Genomic DNA, 17,974 nt, shown 5'->3' with positions numbered 1-17,974 from the left:
AGTACAATGTTTTTTTCCAGCAGCTTCCTTGTACATGGCCCTTTGCTTATGGCCATTGCATATACAAAGCCCTCATTTTGGTAAGTTCTTAACAGAGGTGATATGGTAGTCTTTGGCGTCTTTTTCAATGAATCTTCTTTGGCGTCATGGTCCCATCTGTGAATGGTCTTTCCTGGTGGATGAAACACAACATTATAAATTCAGTCATGCACATGTCGGAGTGGTGACCCATCCAGGATTATAACTTTAGCTAAAGAAACTGCTTCGGCAGAACCAACGCTCTATATAGAGCATGGTTTGTGATGATGATTACGCATATTCAGAGCTTCCCTGCTGTCGTGGAATACACTATAACTTCCACTCAGGTTCAGCATACAAAAGAGAATCTTTAATACGTGATAATGGAGAGAGTACACAGAATACCACCAATGAACTTTGACTAAATTCTCTTTTATACACAAGCAAGTACAAGTGGGGGTACCGAGAGTAACATGAGAAATAGATGCGGTCATCCTTTGTTTCAGAAAAATAGCTTGCTCAAGACTTCAAATCCGGGGTGAAATTTGGGTGCATCTAATAGGAAAGGAAAAGCAGTGGAGCAAAGTTAGACAAGCTAAAGTATCAAGTGGGCCAAGCAAAGTCAAATTAAGGTCAGCCAATGAGAAAAAAGCACAAACAATTACTCATGGTCCAAACAGGCTTTCAGCAGTACTGAAGTTCAAACAACTGCTCAGAGCGACCAGTTACTCCTGCATATTCCGAGCGCTGATAAGGATAAACAGTGCATTCCTCAGATTCTCAGTGTCCTTCAATGGAGCCACAGGCTGCTTTAATGCCTTCTTACACACAAAACAATGTTCATATATATATATATATATATATATATTCGTGAGTTAAATCAGAATGTGTTAAAGGTTATAACAATCATATAGTACTTAATGTATTTAACTTTCTCAGGAACTTATGTGACATTTCCAGGTAATTACAGTCTCAGTTACTTGAACTACGACAGAGCAAATTGATATTGCTAAAGCAAATACATGTTTTATAGAAGAGCAAATGTAACGGAGGACATGGATAAATATGTTTTCAATGGAATCCTCAACTATGGCATTTAATATATTGTTGTGGGCCGGGGTCGGTGACGAGAACGACCGCTTGGTGGGGAAGTTTACGCCGTCTCCCACCAGACTTCCCGGAATTGTAGGCCGTCGCTCGGATAACTCCGCGAGCCGGCAGGTCGATTAATTATCTGACTGTGGACGCCAATATCTCAACCGCGTAGCATAGGGTCTATTTGTCCATAACCAATCTACCTAATTAACTACGCGATTTCGACTACCGGGGAAACCACGCCCTCGGCACGTCTTGTTCGAACCGGGTAACTCCACCAAATGCGGTAGAGTTCCAACCACCGAGTACCAACTCCGATTCGGGTGCAGCCGAGCAGAATCTGCCAAAGCTGTGCCGGCTGGAATGAACGGATTATCGGGGATGAAACTCCGCTCATACTCAGACCCAGACCATGCTGGACCAATGTAAGAAGGGACAGAAACGGACTGGGAACATTTCCACAAATGTTTATTTGCAATAAAAAGACAGCAAGATTTAACGCGAATATGCAAGGAATATTTACAAGGAATCAAGCACTTACACAGTTCTACTTACAGATGGGCCAACACGCAGACACACACAAAATCAAAAGAAACCCCAGAGTCTTTATTTGATCCCTCGCAGCCGTGAGGATAGATGAGCTGGGGGTCAGAGTTCCTGGGTACCTGTCGTCGCAGGAAAGCGTGCTTGGTAATGTGGCATCTCGTGTGGCTAATGGTTGTCGGGGCACGGTCCGGGAGTTCGTACCAGGCTCGTGGCTCATGACAACTTGCGTGGCGAATCGTCGGAGCCCCCAAACTCCTCTCCGTGCACGTAGCAACCACGACTCCTTCCTTCCTCGCACCACCCGACTCAGCACAAAACATGACTCTTGGTAGGCTCCTCTATGTGCACGTCCCGACCACCACTCCTTTTCAGACTCTTGTCTGTGCACGTGCCGACAAAACCTCTTTTCCGTGCCGCCACCGTGACCCAAACTCTGCTGCTCCGCCACTGCGAACAAGCTCTCCCAGCACCAACGCTAACCACCACCACCACCCTCCGTGTCTATATATCCGAATATATCTCCTCACACCACGGGGAGGGGCCTTAGGGAGAATCATCTCGCTGTCCGTCCCTCATTGGCCTATGGCCGCACCCTTCCGGGGCTGAGCCGTGGTCCTTGCAAGGAGACCCCATATTCTCTACGTGGCCACGTGGCCTCGCTCGCGCAGAGCAAGAGGTCTGCCCTGAAAGGCCCACCATATAAAAACTATCATTTGTGGGGCTCGAGGACCGGAACCGCGAGGTCCCCCCTCTCGGAAAATCAAGGTACGAGCGGCCAACGGGTGGTCACGGAGCATGATGGGCTAGTTGGGTCGTGCAGATGGGATGATAGATGTAAGATGAGATGTAATAACCTAATTATCCATCACAATGCACACATTTAATCCTCCCACTAAACAAAATAAAAGGACGGGGTCCTGACTACACACGTACTTACCGGCATAACTAACTTTGGGACCTGCATGTTGAGTGTGCATGGTTTCCAGATTCGAAACAATATTTTGTCTTGTCGGCAAAATGCCTTTATTAATTATCAGACCAATTACAGATGCTTTAAGAGTAAAAGTAATTCCACATTACCTCCATGTGTCCTTTAAAGAACAATGTTAAGCCAATTTGCAATTGACTGAAAATACATAGCCCCCACATGAGCATCCCTGTTTCCTGGGTATCAATCTCCAAGCACAAATCACAAAGTCTAGCCCTTCCTGTAGTTATGCCTCTCCAGACAAGCTGGGGGGCTTCAGGGTGGTTGTGTGGCTAAGCCTGCTTTAGGCCACTGTATAAGTAGGCTTTTAGGCCATTGCAGTAGAGATCTACCAGGTAATTACATTATAAGGTACTATTCAACCTGGTGTTGGCTTAGGCCTTAGCAGTTAGGGTGGTAGGTTTTGGATCCTAGGGTCCTGAATTCAAGCCCCGTTGGCTGCTGAATTAACAGCGAGGGGTTGACTCAGCCTGTCATCCTTCTGAGGTCAGTGAAATGAGTACCAGCGTAGCAGCCAAAAAGTCTGCACACGAAGGAAAGGAGTATTGATGGATTTATTAAATCTGGTATTGGTGTGGTGCAGGCATGATGGGCCAAATGGCCTCCTCCAATGCAAAAAATTCCTTGTAATACTGACCATGGGCAATCTAGCCATTTTCAACATACCTGGGTATATGGTTCAAGGAACAAGACTGATAAGTGCATCAATGATAATATCTGTCCATAGGCACAAAACATACTCATGACATCGACCTATGGATTTTCAATGACAATTTTGCACAATTCATAAAACTCCTCAAGGTTAGGATCCTTGTAAGGAGATGTTTGTTGAGAAACCATTACAGATGTAGCTTTCCTCTTCAAGCAGGAGGCAATTGGTGAGGGTAATGTCGTAGTAGCACAATTAAAAGGTACTATGACAAGAAGTAACATTAGCCTTCCCTGTGCAGCCTTCCCTGTGCCATACAAAGAAAAGGTGATCATGAAGAATCTTTCAGTCCCAGTAATGGCTCTTTTACTCCGGCTTTGGGATTTAAAACGGAGAATGGGTAGGCAAACACATGTTGGGTACAACATAACTCAAACAACAAGAACCTGATGAATTAATTGGAAGCCATGGATAAGCTCAGTTTCCACAGATAAAATAGGTGTTATTCAGTGCTGCTTGTGGTCTCGGTGCACAGTTTTCAAGAATATAACTTTTACACTCTGACTTACATCACATTCTTTTCTCCGATTACTTCTGCATGAGGCATCATTTTTGGTTTTTGTTTTATTCATCTTACCACAAAATATGGAGGCATTTTACTTAAAGTAAAGTTAGGCCAATATAAGTTACTAAAGTTTTGTCATTGGATGCAATTCCTAATACCGTTAGTTGTTTTCATAACTGCTTTTTAGTCGAGCCATTTTAATTTTATTTCTTTATTATGGTTAGCATAAATAAAATGCTGATTTTCTTGTTGCATCCATCTTATAAAATAACCACACCACTTATTCCATTTAAAAGATACTGCTCATAGTGTTATTCCACTCTTCATTAAATAAGGTACGTGAGTACAAACCCAACAACTTTTGTATTCAAAGCTTCCCTTTTACTCCTACTCTTATGTTTTATGTTAACTCCCTTTGATATCTATGTATGTGAGGAATAACTTGGTATGTGTGGGTGTGTGAAAATTGCTTTCTTGATGAATATACATGCAAACATTAGCACGAGTATCATTTGTTGGTCCTATTGACCATGGGAGTACCCCTATCTCTATCATGCAAGCAAAAATGAATGGAGTAATTATTATTCAGTGCTGCTTGATCCTTAAAAAGGTAAGTTTCATTTTGTCTTAACTCTGTCTTAGATCCTGAATATCCTTGGATTGTTAGTCTTTATGGTGGTCTTTCTTTAAATCATGATGGCAAGTGGAATTTCCCATATTAGAATGTTTTGAGACCTTCCTTTTTATGAAACAAATATGTGCTATCATTTTGTACTCAATTCTAAGATGTGGGGGCATGTGGCTAAGATTAAATGGGGGGCATGTGGCTAAGATTAAATGGGCGCAATAGTATCCATTAGAATATTGGTACAATCATATCGACCAGTTCTCTATTATTTTAGTTTCTTTGTTAGTTGTCTCTTGGGTGTCTGGATGTCTTACACATTCCATTGTTATTTTTCTAAAAATGGCACCGTAATCCCTCCTTTGGTTGGGGAGTATGGAGAGCGCTATACCATGTTTTGTTGAGTTGGGAACATCTATCTATAATTCCAGCAATCTCTGTGTGTCTGTCTGTCTGTCTGTCTGCGACCGCCGTTTCTCGATGACCACCAGTCTGATCTGATTGAAACTTGCCAGGAATATTGCCGGGGACGCACGGATGTGCCTTTTCAAGGTTTGATATCAATCGGACGAGCAGTTCCCAAGTTACGGCCATTTATCTGTCAACCAATGACAGGACACGGTGCTATGATGTCATGAATGACGTCGCAATTAATGTTATTTCTTGATTTTTTTTTTTGCACGATTGACGTCACAATTCTTCTTCTTCGTATGGTATGACATCACAATCGACGCTGGGGACCTGAATATGTGCCTTTTCAAGGCTTGATATCTAGTGGGGCAACTTAGCATAACAATTGTGCATTTTGTAAGGAAAGCACCAAATTTGGCACACTAGTAGCCTATCATATTATGAACAGATTTGGATATTGGGCCATCTCAAAATTTTTGATGGCAGTGAAAAATGGCTGCCACAGCCATCAGCGGCTGAATTTGAGATGGCCCAAAATCCAAATCTGTTCATAATATTGTTACGGCTGTGGAAATTCGCAGAACACCATAAAGGTTCCTTAGATCAGTTATCCCAGTAAGTTGGTGTTAGATAGGTTTCCCCACCGTTGTTTAGAAGGATTTCTTCGTGTTCACCGGGCTGCGACCCTTTGAGATAGTGCTTTTCTTTTTCTATCGTTATTTTGGACCAACTATACCTCACAACCAGATCGCCACCACTGACATCGCTCCAAAACGACCACAACCAAACCACCACCACCTTCGCCCTTTTTACCTCCACAACCATCAACAACCCCACGCCACGAACATCGCCTCACCTTCGATCCGAATACGACGCCATCTTCACTGCAGGCAGAGGCAAAGGGTTCCCTCGCCGTTTTGAACGCCGGTGATTTCTACCACGTCCGCTCCCCGGCGGTCGGAGGGTCAAAGTGCGGAGGTCGAATCTCATCTTCCCGGCCCTATATAAAGCCGAACAGAAGGGAGCTTCCCGTCAGTCGGTGGAGCCGTGAGTCTGGACGGGTCGGAGAGCCGAGCCTGAGTCAAGGGCAGTCTGTGGTGGTCAGGAAGGATCGGAGAGTCTGGAGAACACCAGAGGGCTACGTGGAGACCACAGCCGGAGAGAGCTTGCCAGCGCCAAGGCAGTCCGAGGTGATCGGACCTCGGCGCGGTTCGCACCTCGCTGAGGGACGGACGGGGTCTGAGAGGGCATCAACTCTTGCCGAGCATCTAGCCTGAGAGGGCATCAACTCTTGTAAAGCAACCACGCTGAGAAAGCGTCGGTAGACCCGTCCGTTCCTCTCAACCGCGTTGCTGGGGCCCAGATCACCTCGCCGTCGCTGTCCTCGCTGCCCATCGCTGCGAGGCCGCAAACCAGGCGCGGCTGTCCTAGCTGCCGTGGGGAGAAGGCGTCACGACCTGCCCATCGTTGCGAGGCCGCAAACCAGGCACGGCTGTCCTAGCTGCCGTGGGGAGAAGGCGTCACGACCTGCCCATCGTTGCGAGGCCGCAAACCAGGCGCGGCTGTCCTAGCCGCCGTGGGGACCAGACGTCGCGACCTGCCCATCGTCGCACCGCGAGGGTGCGGGTAAGACGCATCGGTCGCGTGGGCCCGTTCGGTTATCCCGGCTCCACGCCACATAGGGTCCACGGATCCCGTCTGCCACCCTTGTCTTTGGGGGTGGCCATTTCTCTTCTAGTGAATGCATGTTGTGGCGCCGTCTATCAAGTAGACTCGTATAAGTGATTGTGCATTCTCATTGCTTATATTCGGTTTTATTGCTTTCTTGCCTGTATACTTGTCTCGTAGGAAGACAGGGGTCCCATGCACCCCCATGATGCATTTTTAACCTGCATTTTTACAATCCCTGAGGTGTGTGGGAACAGAATTTCCTTTGTTCCCATTCCAAAAAATGTTCCATGTGGGTCGTTTAGCCGTTTTTTTGTCCGCCTTCTTGGGACGCAAAAGTAACGGGTAGGGGTAATATAAAGGACCTTTTCGCATAGAAAGAAAGTAGTTACAGGTACAAATTAGGTATCATTGGAAAGGGTATGACTTGCACTATAACAAGAACCCGTCAATTATTCAATTAGGGCATCGATGACGTCATCAGGGGTCAAAAGGTCACGTTAAAGGGCCACTAAGTCAAATTTCACGCCCATCCTCTTTGTCATCCACCCTGCACCTAAGTGAATGAATCTTTTGGATTCCACTTTGCTTGAAGGAAAGTGTACATGTATAGGCAGTTTTTAAAACTAAAACAAATTGTTTAACTTCAGTACAACATCATTAAACCTTTCTGCAAAAATACCGAAAATATTGAAAAAATGAATTTTTGTAATAAGTTTCCTGTGAAATAGCAGTTTGACACATTTGTTTTCTCTGCCTTTTTGTTATGGTCAAAGGCTTTACATGTTCCAATGAGTCCTAAAATACAGTCTATGTATCATTCTCTTGGTGTTTTCACTTCCACTCCTTACTGATTGGTATGGGAATATGCATTATATGGAGATCGTGTGTTAACGAGTTACTATAATACTGTTACGAATTTTGGCCTGTCCGGCGTGCGATCGGCCATGTAACTCGAATCGCGACGCATCGCCCACCGGAACGGACAATTCAGTCGTGACCCTCCGGGAACTACCGCCAGGAGCCAGTCACGGGTGGGGGTTTAACCTCACCATGATCGTGCCAATTGTCCACCCGCACAGGATAGGGTTGCTCGCCAAATTCGACCTACCTAAGTACCTGCGCGAGTGGTCGACCGGGCGATCGTACCTCGCCGCAGGTCGACTTCAGACACGAACCGCTTAAGCGGCTCGTTCCATGCTGCAGGGATAACCAAGTGGAGTTATCGTCGACCTCGACGGTTCAGATTACTTATCGGGTGTTTCAACCCACTACCAATCCCTTACGTGATGCAAGATGGAACTGAACTTTCAACGGAGGAAAGGACGCAACGAAACGGGAAAACAGTTCAACAAGCAAGCACCTTTATTTCACACACACAACACACAACACACGCACGTAAGGCAGTAATGCAATGTGCAGCAAAAGCAAAATGCAACAAAATCAAAAGCACTACTCCTGACTATAATTATTTACAACACTTAAATAATTATACTTGTTGGGACTCGGTGCCACATCATTCATTCAAAATAAACAGGAAAGACCTCCCCATAGGCAGGGAGGTAGATGAGGTCCATGGTCCAAATGTGCGCGGAACCTGGAGGAGTGGACAGGTCCACGAGACCGAAAAGGTCTTACCCGCGTCTTCGTGATGTGATGGTGTGCAAGCCGCAATATCAGCACAGCTGCGCCCCGACTTAGTGCTCCTGGCGTGGTCGGTGAGCCCTCTCCGGCGTGCTCCGCGCAAGCACGGTTTGGTCGGCACCACGGTTAGGGTGGGGAATGAACGGGGCCACCGGCACTATCTCAGCGCGGATGGGGGGTGGGGGGGGATTGTTGATGCTCAGGGTCGAGCGAGGGGAATGGCTGGCTGGCTTGGTCGCTTGTGAAAGTGAAGGTGGCTTGAGTCCAGCGACGAGACGAGCCCAGCGACGAGACGACACCAACCACGGGAAAAGCGACCCCCACCGTACAACAACGAGTTCCACACAGACTCGCGTCTTTTATAGACCGGGGAAGGAGCCTGTATGCAGATTTTAGGATCAAAACGCGATTGGAGCAGGGCCACGCCACCCTCTGTTCAGCCATTGGTGTGGCAAAAAGGGGCGTGAGCCTCTTTTGATCCGAATTCTTTCCTGAGAGGAATTCACATCCATCGCGCTTGGAGGTGGGGCCACACCGCCCGATGCTCGCCCATTGGATGGAGGAAAAGGGGCGTGAACCTCCCCTGATCCGAAGTTCTCTCCCGTAAGGAATCCATTGCACTCGCGGCTTGCTGCGTTCGGCAGCAATCACCGAACGGCTTCAGACAGTACGACGTTCGGTGTTGACTGGTGGTGGGGTCGATGGTTGTGGAAGGAGAAAGGCGAAGGTGGTGGGGGTTTGCTGTGGTGGTTTGGTAGTTGGTGGGCGTCGTTTGGGAATGGCGGTGAAGCGATGTTTGCGGGATGGAGTTGTGGAGGTAAAGAGGCGAAGGTGGTGGTGTTTGAGTTGTTGGCGGCTTAATGGTCCAAAATAACGATAGAGAAAGAAAAATGGCTAACTCAAAGTGTCGCAGCCCGGATGAATCAACATATTCCCTCTAAACAACAGGTGTGGGCTAACTACACATGAACTTATCGATATATCTCACCTGAGGACCCTTTATGGTGTATTGCGAATTTCGACAGCCGTAACAATACGCAGGCCCACAACTAATTAATGTTGAAACATTATTACGACTACCAAAAGTCTCAATGTTCATATTTTAATCTCGTCTTCGTTATCACTGAGAAGTTCTTCATAGTCACTATCTTGGCTGGACTGTTCTTCCTCAATGTCATCATCACACTGTTCCATCTCTTCCATAGTCTTCTCAACTAAGTCTATCAAGGTAATGGGAAGTTCTGGGCCGCAAGACCACACTGGCTCCAAAACACCCTCATCATTTCTTTCCCAACCTTGTTCAGGATCATATGGCTTTGGAGACCAGAAGACTTTAGAGACGGTTTTTTGCCAGTAGCTGAGATGAAGCCACCAAATCCAGGGACGAGTTGTGTTTCTTTACTGCCAGTGACGATTCGCATAAGTAACCACAAATGGTACTCTTGGATGCACTCTGAGTACAACTTATCATTTTCGATAGGTGGACTGAACTTAGCCCCTGTTGGAAACTTGGGCCCAACTTGACCATAAATATGAAAAGGGGGCAATGTTGGTGGGGTTCCAACTTCAAAACAACGAGTTTTATTCTGCTGCTTGAGTGGGAGGGTTCTATCTTTGTCGGCAATGTCAGTGTTTGGTTTCACCTCCTGTATCATGATCCCTCCAGTTCACCACGTTTGAACCATGTTCACCACGTTTGAACCATGGACATTTGTGGTTATTTTGTTTTTGTCCCACTCAACATGAAAAACTTCGTTGTCTTCACCAGTAGCAATTTGGGGAGTGAGAGAAGAGGAAACATTGCCGATGGCTTCCGCCAGTGCTGTCTGAACTTCCAAGCCAAAGTCTTAGGACTCACAGTGACCCAATCTATGAAGTATATTGGTTAGCTGCTTGCTTCAATATAGGTGGCGTATGGTGCTGCAAAGGAGGATGTGTTCAGGTAACTTCCACTCTCCATTCGTCACAGCACGGCAGATGTCCTGGAAAAGAAACCAATGGATCTTGGAGAGAAAATAATTTACATTTTCATGATAGAAAGCACTAAAACTAGATACAATTTGGAGGACTTGTGATATTGTCCCAAAGATGTTGAAAGCAAAGGTGGTTAAAACTCACCTGAGCTACTGAAAGCACCAGACGTCGGCTCTTTTCAGACTTTTCCACATCTGCTTCACCCAGGATAAGAGTCGACAGGAACTTCACCAGGTCTGTTGGGAGGTATTCTTCTGATGCCCTGGCATCCAGCTCATCAGCTGTAGGAGGCCAAGGAAGTGGTGTTGACTCGTTGAACATCCCCTGAACAACACTGTGCAAGTGCAAGGCAACATCTTCAAACTTGTCTTTGAAACCAAGCCTCTTTGCATAAGTAAATGCTTCCGCAACAGCGATGCTTGTGCTGTACACCAGGTTGTAGGTTATGCATCCCCTATCCCCAGGAAACACTTTTGTGAAAGCAATGCACTCATTGATTTCGTGTCTTTGAAGTCAGGTCTTCAGCTTATCACTTCTGAAATCTGGATTTGGAAATCCACAGCATTCAAGTTCTTGGACGTATAGGTGGTGGAGTGTTCCAAGTTGCATGACCTCCTTCTGCCCAATTACCCTCTCACGTATAAAATCCAGAACTACATTAAATGAGCTTTGAGCTTCAAGCTTTTCATCTTGCTTGTTTTCAATACTTCTGTTGGCTTGATCACGTAAATAATTCACATGTCTCGGTTTGAATGAACTATGACTGGATTTATGGAAACGAGCCTCTCTTGCAAGCAAATCTTCGCCTGCCATCTTGCGATGTAAACGATTGTCTCCTATTTCTAGGGCTTGGGATTCAATATGAGTCCAAACTGCTTCCTTTCCCTTGAAAGATGCAAACTGGACACAACGTTCAGTCCTTCCGGAAACTTTCGTCTCAAGCATTTCACAGAAAATACATTCTGGTGGAAAAATGTTCTTGGAAGAGGTTGATGGTTTACGAGGGGATCGAATTGTTGAGGGTTCATCGTCTGGTACGACACATTTCAAACGATCCTGATGTTTGGTAAAGGCTTGATAGCATCCCTGGTGATATCCTGTCACTTCTCGGTCCACACCATCAAGATTGTCTGGAATTTACCTACACACAGCTTCCATACGAGCGGGTGCATCATGAGACTGAAGGAGCCGTTTCTCACGGATTATGTAACATCTCAAGCTTTTCCTGGGGAGGACCCCTTATATTGTGTAGTGGTATAAATTCACCATGCTGTATGCCACTCACATGTAAAATACATACAGGAGGAGGCATCTGCAGTTCCTCGAAATTGCAACCATGATCAGTTCGGCGTTTCTTTGCCTTTGACATGATGAAGCCACCACCACCAGTTAACTACAACTAAGCATGCACTACCACCACTGGAGCACTAATCCATAATAGGTGTTACCTTAAAAAAAAGACAATTATCCACCACCAATAAACTACAGCTACAAGCATGTATGCATGCCAGCAGATATTCAATACAACCACTAAAACATTAATCAAAATCACAGTTATCTGCACGTCCTATAACAAAAAAGTCAACACTCAGTTGACGAAATTTAACACCACCACTAAAGTGTTAAGGTAGTTACAATGGCCTCACCTGTAACAAAAAAAGAATGTTAATAACCATAGCCATAAACTATAAATAAACAGTGAAATTAATCATTCGTATGCGAAGGACACACTCACAGTAAACTCAATACAGAACCGCATTTTCTCAATATTTTCGGTATTTTTGTGGAAAGGGTTAATGATGTTGTACTGAAGTTAAATAATTTGTTTTAGTTTTAAAAACTGCCTATACATATACACTTTCCTTCAAGCAAAGTAGAATCCAAAAGATTCATCCACTTAGGTGCAGGGTGGATGACAAAGAGGATGGGTGTGAAATTTGACTTGGTGGCCCTTTAACGTGACCTTTTGACCCCTGATGACGTCATAGATGCCCTAATTAAATAATTGACGGGTTCTTGTGATAGTGCAGGTCATACCCTTTCTAATGATACCTAATTTGTACCTGTAACTAATTTCTTTCTATGCGAAAAGGTCCTTTATATTACCCCTACCCGTTACTTTTGCGTCCCAAGAAATCCAAGATGGCGGACAAAAAAATGGCTAAACAACCCACATGGTACATTTTTTGGAAGGGAACAAAGGAAATTATGTTCCCACACACCTCAGGGATTGTAAAAATGCAGGTTAAAAAGATGTATCATGGGGGTGCATGGGACCCCAGTCTTCCTCCTCAACTATACGTGTTCCATTGTGTTGGCTGTACATACGTGTTTGACTGTCTTGCCTGAATATGTGCAAATCGTTAATAATTGTGCTTGTTGAAATGTTCCCCGTTCGTTGCATCCTCTTTCCCTGTTTGAAAATGCCATCTTGCATCGTGGAATAATTGGTTTGGGTTGTAAGCACCCGGTGAGTAAAATCACATCCGGTGAGGTCGGGCGATAATATCCGCTCGGTTATCACTGCAGTACGGAATGGACCGCTTAAGCGGTTCGTGTCCTAAACCGACCTGCACCGAGGTACGGTCGCCCGGTCGACTGCTCGCGCAGGTACTTAGGTAGATCGAATTCGGCGAGCGACCCTATCCTGCGCGGGTAGACAATTGGCACGACCGTGGTGAGGTTAAAACCCCCACCCGTGGCTGGTTCCTGGCGATAGTTCCAGGAGGGTCACGACTGAATTGTCCGTCTGGTGGGCGACGCGGTTGCTATTAGTGGAAAGCGGCCGATCACACGCCGGTGGGCACGAATTCGTAACAATATGTTAGGCGACTCGTGTGCCAAATTTGGTGCTTTCCTCACAAAATGCACAATTGTTATGCTATATTTAGCTAAGTTGCCCCACTAATCGTTCTTCGTCCGTTTCAGCTGTTTCCCAAGGTTTCAAAGCTGTTTTTTTCCCAAGGGAAAGAGTTGTTTCCCAAGGGTTTGAAAGCTGTTTTTCCCAAGGTTTGAATTAATTGTTGTGCTTGGTAGACATTTGTGAATACATTTACAGAGAGAGAGGGGGGTTGAGAGGGGCGGGTGAGAGTGGGGGTGAGAGAGAGGGGCGTGCACCTACGGGCCCGCACTTACGGGCCCGCACTAGTAAGTGCAAACCCAACAACTGCTGTGTTTGTACTCCTTGTATGCTGTAAAGAAGCAGCTAAAATCATATTAAGTCCATGTGTATTAATTCCATATAAGCCATCTGGATGTAAAGGTACTTCCTTGTTAACAGGTAGCTGTCTCTTATATCTCTGTCTTTGGGGCTGGTGAGTCTGAGTTGCAATGGTGTGTGAGTGGAGCATTCATGTCAATAGCATGTGAAACAGTTCATATATCTGTGTGCTTCTCATCTGGTTTAAGACTCATAGTACAATAATGTATTATTTCTGCTGACTGGGGGTATAGCCCTCCATTTAGCAACATAATCAAGACAAAGAGGATAGCAGCACATGTGACAAAAACTAAGACCCAAGCAACTGTGAGACAGTAATTCAGGGCCCTTCTTTGGGACCCTTTCCACCATCGGCTTTCTTGCACTGGGAGAAGTAGATCCATGTAGCTTTGCCTTGTCATTTCACCACTGTGTGAGGAGTCAGCAAAACTTGGAAAGGACCCGTCCCCCTTGGCTGAAAAGCGTTCTTTCTTTTATGAGTTTTTATGAAAACAAAGTCTCCAGTTTTGAAGCTATGGCAGTCAGCAGTAGCTGGCTCCAGCAGTGCTTCCTTCACCTGCGAATAGAAAACTTTGACTGCATTTGTAAAGGCAATGTAAAATGCCTGCATTGTATCATCCATCTGATGAATATCCATTTCTTTTACAGTTAATGGAGCTGTGTATGGCAATTTAATTGGGCATCCCAAAATAATTTAATGTGGGGAAAGGCCCGTTTTCGATTTGAAATTGATCTCATTGTCATTAATGCAATTGGTGTTACATTTGGCCATTTTAGCCCAGTTTGGTTACAAATCTTGGCCAATTAATTTTCCCTCTCTGAACCCATTCTGTCTTTCCCTGCTCCTGCTGATTGAGAGTGATAAGGGGAATTGAAAATGCTGATTTATCTGCTCTAACATTCCCATTTGAAACATAATCGCAAAAATAATCTGTAACCAACCTTTCTCGTTCCCATTAGGAATTCTTCCAGCCAGCAACATTTAAAAACTCTGTCCATCTTTTAAAAAGAAACACCCACTTCCCTTTGTACTTGCCACAGCAAAACACTGAATATTCCATCTCACTTAATCTGGCCATCGAAGCATTTGCATAAACCCACTTTAAATAAAATCCATTCTCAGGTAAAAACAGATAAATACAGTGTACAAATAAAAAAACTCATTGGATTTCCATGCCACAAACTAAAATGAAACCATCAATTCTTAACCTAATGAAACTGACTGACTTTTGTGACCTGTCCATATTCATAAAGGTTTCCATTGTGTGACATTGGCATGTAGAATTCAAATCAGTGGTCCTTCGAAGGTGAATTTGGATGTGCAAAATCACTGAAATGTGATTCCACATTGGTGCACATGCCAATGCAGACAGCTCTTATTGATAGTTACTGCTAATCTCAAACCCCCTTCTGCTACCACAATTTACCCAAAGTCTTTGAACTGAAACACGCTGCAAAGCGATGCAGCAGGTCCCCCAGTAGGTGTGCAAAGTCACCTGCAGGAAACAGGACAAAAAAGCAATACCTTTTATACATGTGAGATTTTGCAAAAGAAAACAGCTACTTTCCATTTAACGTTGGTGGGTCTTGGAAAAATACACTGCAGCCTCTCAACCTTGATCAAATTCGGTCAGAGTCGAGTCACGAGGCGAATGGTGTTCCAAATTGCAGCTCAAAATACTCCGCTCATGTGAAACGCATGGGAAGCAGAACAGCAGACATTCCACTTCGCAGCTGCAAAATATTCAATATACTGTATTTCTTTTAAATACAACTAAGTCTCATTGGAACTTCGAGAGGGTGTGGATGGTCTAAATGCCACAAATAGTTATTTACTATCACTACCAATCGCTTACCCAGCTAAGAGGTGCAGCAACCCCCCCCCCCCCTCTTAGGGAATTAACCCATTTGCACTTCGTTTTTTACATGGAGCAAGCAATAGCCAGCCAGGTCCTCATGAAGGATACCGTGGGATCTTTAACATCCACAAACTAATGCCAGCAGATGGGACACTCACCCAACGTCCATCCAAGGGATGGCACACACATTGAATTGCCCTGCCTGCGAAACACCAGCATCACAGATTATCGCTGGATGGGGATTTGAACATCATTGACATTATTATGTCAATGGAGATATAAACCTCGATCTCAACAAACTTCCCGTGCATCTGACAATATGGTAATCTGACCATACCTGACGCGATGGAACCCTATTAAACACCGTTTTAACCATAGACAGGAGGAATCGATGCTAATTCCATCTTAGAAAGGTATCCTTCTGTTTCCTGGACAGTAATTAATGGACAGAAAGAGATCACTTTAACTTTCTGTTGTGCTACCCCCTCTGTCACGCTTGCATGTTGGTTCACTCTCATTTTACTCTCATATTATCCTCGTGCATATGTAATATGCAGATGGATAGAAATTCAACTTTAGTGGTTTTATGGGCCTGTAAACCAAGATGGCAGCATTAATATTTGTGTAACCATGGTGACCAAACACCTTCTGACTCGTAGTTCACATGCAACGTTTTCAATACCCTTTTTGCTGTTGGAGCCTGATTTTAAAATTAAATCAGCCGCATGGCATGCCGCAGCACACAGGTGTTCCCCCTCACACCGGTACATCTTCTCCTAACTGTCAGGTTAATTCTGCTTTACAGCTTTCTGTGCTATATTTCCTCCAGTTTTTTTTTAGCGACATTTGAGTCGCAACATCACCGCTCTTACTCTGGTGGAAGATGCTGGATTGGAATTTCTCGTTTCTTCGCTGACATTTATCATTCTACATCCTAAACACTTCCCAATTCACTTATTGACAGTCTTCTTATTCTGCTCTCTATTATCCAATTCTTTTCTTACTTCACTTACAAATTCCAACCCGTAATTATCATCCATATACTTTACGCATGTTCCTTTATCTGGTGGACCTGCCCGGCCCAACTTTAGGTGTTTGTTGCCCATTATTAAATTTCACAATTTATAATACACAGACTGTTATACACGTATATAATAGAACATTATACACAAAATTATTTCACTAACACATGAGACATCCAGTTGGTAGGACTTTAACCCATATTGTGCACAGAGGGGACTCTAACCCGTTTTTGTTACTTATGGGGATGAACCTATTTTAGCACGCAGCCACTGTTTCCCTTTTTGTAGGCGGACTTCAACCCCTAATTTAAAACATTCAAATGTACAGGATCCTTTCCTGTTTTATTGTTGGACTCTAACCCCTTATTAGGCCTTATCAATAAAGGTTCTCCATTGTACACCTTTCCCATTAATGGAGCACGTTACCCGTTAGTTGAGAGATGTAGCATCCAACCTGAAGTGCGAGCAATCACCTACCCAGGGATTTTCAAAAAGGCTCCTCACCTCTATTTTGTGGCCACTTGTGTTTGCTGTCACTCTAGCTGTCGCCGTCCAATATCTGCTCCTCCGGGGTTTGCGTTCCTGCCTGGCGCACCAAATTGTCATGGAACAAACTTCAGTTTTCACTCAGATTCAGCATACAAAAGAGAAACTTTAATACGTGATCAGAGAGAGAGAGAGAGAGAGAGAGAGAGAGAGAGAGAGAGAGAGAGAGAGAGAGAGAGAGAGAGAGAGAGAGAGAGAGAGAGAGAGAGAGAGAGAGAGTACACAGAATACCATCAATGAACTTCTCTGATTAAAAGCTCGAGTCTGAGCCTTTTTATACACAAGCAAGTACAAGTAGGGGTACCGAGGGTCAGATACGAAATAGATGTGGTCATGCTTTGTTTAAGAAAAGTAGCTTGCTCAAGGCTTCAAATCACGGGTGAAATTCAAGTCCATCCAATAGGAAAGGAAAAGGAATGGAGCAAAGTTAGACAAGATAAAGTATCAAATGGTCCAAGCAAATTTGAACTCAGGTCAGCCAAGAGAGAAAAGCACAAACCATTACTCATGGTCCAAACAGGCTTTCAGCAGTACTGAAGTTCAAAGAAATGCTCAGAGCGACCAGTTACTCCTGCATATTCTAAGCACTGATAAGGATAAACAGTGCATTCCTCAGATTCTCAGTGGCCTTCAACAGCACCACAGGCTGTTTTAATGCCCTCTTACAACTAAAAAAAATCTCAGAAAATGGCTTTGTGTGTGAGTAAAATCAGAATGTGTAAAAGATTATATCAATCATATAGTACTTCATGTATTTAAGTTTCTAATAAACTTATGTGACATTTCCAGGTAATTACATCATCTCAGTTACTTTATCTACGACATAGGAAATTGACATCACTAAAACAAATATATATATATTTTACAGAAAAGCAAATGTAACAGAGGACATGGATAAATATGTTTCCATGGCACCCTGTCAAGTATAGCATACAACATATTTTGTCTTGTGGGCAAAACGCCTTTATTATCAGATTGATTAAAGATGCTTTAAGAGTAAAACTACTTCCACACTGCTGATTGCATCATTTCTGGAGGTGTGGCTATATGCTGCTGGTACAGTGCTGTTGGTTGTGAAACACACAGGTAATGTCACTGATGTGATTGTGAGTCCACGATTAGCGATGAAAGATTAATTTTGATC

General features: G+C 44.4%; 1 long non-coding RNA gene and 1 pseudogene across 2 annotated transcripts; both read right to left on the bottom strand.

Annotated features, from left to right (window-relative positions):
- Positions 1 to 4: 4 nt before the first annotated feature.
- On the bottom strand, positions 5 to 16,871 carry LOC147026384 (uncharacterized). The gene is made up of 3 exons (XR_015058315.1): positions 16,789 to 16,871; positions 14,831 to 14,899; positions 5 to 172 (listed from the first exon to the last, which is right to left on the bottom strand). It is a non-coding gene; the product is annotated as an uncharacterized LOC147026384 (long non-coding RNA).
- Positions 7,059 to 14,823, bottom strand: LOC147026385 (uncharacterized; annotated as a pseudogene). Its single transcript, XR_015058314.1, has 2 exons — positions 10,328 to 14,823; positions 7,059 to 10,191 (listed from the first exon to the last, which is right to left on the bottom strand). The product of XR_015058314.1 is annotated as an uncharacterized LOC147026385 (transcript).
- Positions 16,872 to 17,974: the final 1,103 nt, after the last annotated feature.

This window comes from Eptatretus burgeri, chromosome 5 (genome assembly GCF_056783735.1).
Source record: "Eptatretus burgeri isolate ZD-2024b chromosome 5, Ebu_testis_v1, whole genome shotgun sequence".
Taxonomy (NCBI): Eukaryota; Metazoa; Chordata; class Myxini; order Myxiniformes; family Myxinidae; genus Eptatretus; species Eptatretus burgeri.
Note: the sequence above shows the minus strand (reverse complement) of the source record. Positions and strands in the feature narration are given on the sequence as shown.